Raw genomic sequence first — 3,665 nt, 5'->3', positions numbered from 1 at the left:
TTTTTTTTTTTTTTTTTTTTTAAATAGAAAATGCTATGCAGGTCTTATTTGGTAGAATGATTAGTTATATAAGAAAATGCAGAAAACTTTCCCTTGAGAAACACTTAGGATAACCTAGTTGAAGAATTTCCTCTTTAATACCTCAAATATGTATCTCACTTTACAGCTCATCAATGGCTCAAAGCAAAGTTGAGTCTCTCCTCTGGCCCAGAAAGGTAGACATCAGCTTGATGGATGAGAAATTGGGCTCCAGAGTCCGACAGGCTTGGGTCTGAATCCCGCCTCAGTTCATGTTGTTCTACATTTGTGGCAATTGATTCAACGTCCCCAAGAGTCAGTATGTTCAGCTGCAAAATGGAGGTAGTAATAAGGTCCTCTAGGGTTATTGAATGATAGTTCTATGTGCCTTGTGCATAGGCAGGACCTACTGGAATTTTGTTTTTTCTTTGACAGAGTCTCGCTCTGTTGCCCAGGCTAGAGTGCAGTGGGACAATCTCAGCTCACTGCTACCTCTGCCTCCCAGGATCAAGCAATTCTCCTGCCTCAGCCTCCTGAGTATTTGGGATTACAAGCACTGGCTAATTTTTGTATTTTTAGTAGAGATGGGATTTCACCATGTTGGTCAAGCTGGTCTCGAATTCCTGACCTTGTGATCCCACCACCTCGGCCTCCCATGGTGCTGGCATTACAGGCTTGAGTCACTGTGCCTGGTCTGAATTTTAATTAAAAAAAAAAAGCTACTTTGGATGCTCTTGGGAAGGTGCAAGTAGTATCGTTAACATGCCTTCTATAGCAATAAGAATGAATGAGTTCTAGGTCCAGGTGAATATGCTTCCATTATAAAAGAATTCTCTTCTCTTAAATTGAATGTGGAAAGAAACATTGACCAAGGTTTAGGCACTTCAAGATATTTCTCAGAGAAAATGTTGTGATCATAGTTCTTAGAAATGATAAAAAAGAAAAACATACATCAATACAGTATAAGTAGGACCATGCTCAAAAATTAAGACCCATCAATCAAATATTTCTACCCATTACAAATATTATTTATCCAAAATAGTAATTCGATTTTAATTACTGTTTAGATTGTTTAGTATAATATTTAATATATAACTGGTAACAATGAGTAGTTATACTTACAATGGCCAATGTAACTCATTTGGTTATATTTATTTTATATATTTGTTTTATATATGTATATATACATACACACACATAAATATATATTTGTTTTATATGTGTATATATGCATACACACTCACATCAATATATATTTACATATACTTTTTCACACAGAATTATTTGACAAAATTGCTTGACTTTTTAAAAATAATTCTGTGATGATGGCAGAATGTGAGGAGTCCTTCCTTCTCTCCCCAAAACCCCCAAAACATTTACTGAGGGCTTGCTAAATGGGAAGATTTGGCTCCAATTATCTATTATTATAGGTAATTGAAATGACCACCTTAAGCCAACTGCTCACCCACTACATAAAATCATGATCCCCAAACTGGTGTTTCCCAGTGGGGCTTTGCACTTTGAGATGCACATGAAGGACCTGTTTAAAAAGAAAAGTTTCAGTAATTACAACAATGTGTGATAGTTCACTTGTTCATTCATTCAGTCATTACATTTATTCTGTGACTATGATTTTCAGCCATTTTCTAGTTTTACATAGGTAGATGTTAATGTCCTACCTAAAGCCGTGTCTTCCCTGAGTTTTCTCCCTCTTCACTTCTCATTGCAGAGACAGGCTGGTTGTGTCAAGTCTTGGTTATTTGTGTATGTGTGCATAGGCCCATACAATGCTCTGGAAATGACCTCTTAAAAAATAAATTTTGTATTTATATGGACCTTAAGATAATTTAGGAGATATATATGTGTGCATAGATATATGCATATGTTAATATATGTGTATACTATATAACAAATATTATTCATAAATACAGATAAACATATATGTGAATAAATACATAAAGGACATGAACACATATTTGTTTATATCTATATCAGAGCTTCAAGTGGAGGTGGGTTGACAAGATGTACAGTGTGCTAATTGAACCTACCTCTTCCATTTGAAGGTGTGGCTCCTCAGATGGCTCGGCAAACAAGAGGTTAAGGGAGGAGGAGGAGCAGGCAAAGTCAATAAAGTCAGTTAATTGCAGGAAGCAGTTGCACAGCAACTGCAGCCAGGGAAACTGTTCTCTAGGAGCAGCCAATCACACAGGGGACCGAGTTCACCAGGAAGTGCTTGCCTCCGCCTGCCCCTTCCTCTGTGCCTTGGCTCTCCGCTGTCTGTATGTCTCTCCATCTCTCTGTCTCTGTGGCTTTCTTTTTCTGTGCCTCTTAGGCGCTCCCTCTTGGTCTCTGCTTCTTTGCCTTTTTTGTCTATGGGCTTGCTAAGATGTACACACACGAGGTTTATAGAGGCAGACAAGGAGCCCTTTTCTAGCTTGTCCTCTTCAGTTCTTTGCCCATTGCCCAGACACAGTGTTTACGTAAGGTAAAGGCAGGCTGTGCACTTCCTGCCCACGCCATCACCTGCCAGGTAAGCACAGGGCATGCCCAAAGCCGGTCATCTCCACATGTTGGATGTGACGTCATAATGTGTGGAAGCTGTATTGTATCAGCATAAACTCCAACGTAGCCATCAAAGTAACTTTTCTTACGATAGAGAATGACCTGGATGCCACATACTCTATCAAAAGATTCCTGGGCCCACCATTTATTTTTCCTTTATCCCCTGTATTGAATTTTAGATTAGCTACTCTTTGAAAAAGGACATTTGCTATCAGAGTTCTGGTTAGGCTTTTAATTTTTATGAAAGAGGTGTATTGGCCTACAGCCTAGAAGAGTCTTATTATTTTTTGTCTGTCAAAGCTGGGACTGGCAGGGGATTTCCCAGTATTAATTTAACTCCAGGCTCTTTTGGCAAAATGCCTTGAAAGGGATGGCCTGTCCTGAGTGACCCTCTCGTGTACTTTGTGCCAGTGATCATTAAACTCGCAAAATTGTCTCACCTGGTTCCTCAGGACATTAAATGAAGATAAGAATAATAAACTCTCATATTAACATAAAGGAAATATTAATCTACTACACACGTAAAGAAAACGGTGTAAAATTCCTTCTGCATCCTAGGGCAAATGAATATCGTAAGATCATTTTTAATGTTTTTTTTTGCCCAAGGTTCAATAAGAGTCCTGAGATATTCAGGGCTCTGTCACACTCAGTCATTTATAAAACACGTAAACATGCAAGACAAAGGGCCCTTGGAGCCCACCGTGGCACTCCATAACACAACAGAAACATTCACTAGCCAACCCACTATTAGCTAGGAAAACAGATGGCTGATCCTTTTGGATATAGAGAAGGGTAGGTAGTGATATTTTGCAACCTCTTTAACCTTCTGGAGAAGCACTAATAGAAATTGGGTTTGGGTTCAACCTTTCCTGGTTTCTTTCTTTCCTTTCTTCCTTTCTTCCTTTCTTTCTTTCTCTCTCTCTCTCTTTCTTTCTTTTTTCCTTCTTTCTTTCTTTCTCTCTCTCTCTCCTTCCTTCCTTCCTTCCTTCCTTCCTTCCTTCCTTCCTTCCTTCCTTCCTTCTCTCTCTCTCTTTCTTTCTTTCTTTCTTTCCTTTCTTTCTTTTTAGACAGAGACTCACTCTGTG

The 3,665-nt window shown here is 38.8% G+C and overlaps 1 long non-coding RNA gene across 1 annotated transcript in view; it reads right to left on the bottom strand.

Moving 5' to 3' along the window:
* LOC108526922 (uncharacterized) overlaps positions 1 to 2,575 on the bottom strand; it is a 4,461-nt gene extending 1,886 nt beyond the window's left edge. The window contains exon 1 of the long non-coding RNA XR_001884639.1: positions 2,067 to 2,575. This is a non-coding gene — a long non-coding RNA (uncharacterized LOC108526922). The remainder of the gene's footprint in view (positions 1 to 2,066) is intronic.
* Positions 2,576 to 3,665: the final 1,090 nt, after the last annotated feature.

The sequence above is a fragment of the Rhinopithecus bieti genome, unplaced genomic scaffold, assembly GCF_001698545.2.
Source record: "Rhinopithecus bieti isolate Rb0 unplaced genomic scaffold, ASM169854v2 scaffold_4541, whole genome shotgun sequence".
NCBI classification, from domain to species: Eukaryota; Metazoa; Chordata; class Mammalia; order Primates; family Cercopithecidae; genus Rhinopithecus; species Rhinopithecus bieti.
This window is presented reverse-complemented; position numbering and strand designations above follow the sequence as displayed.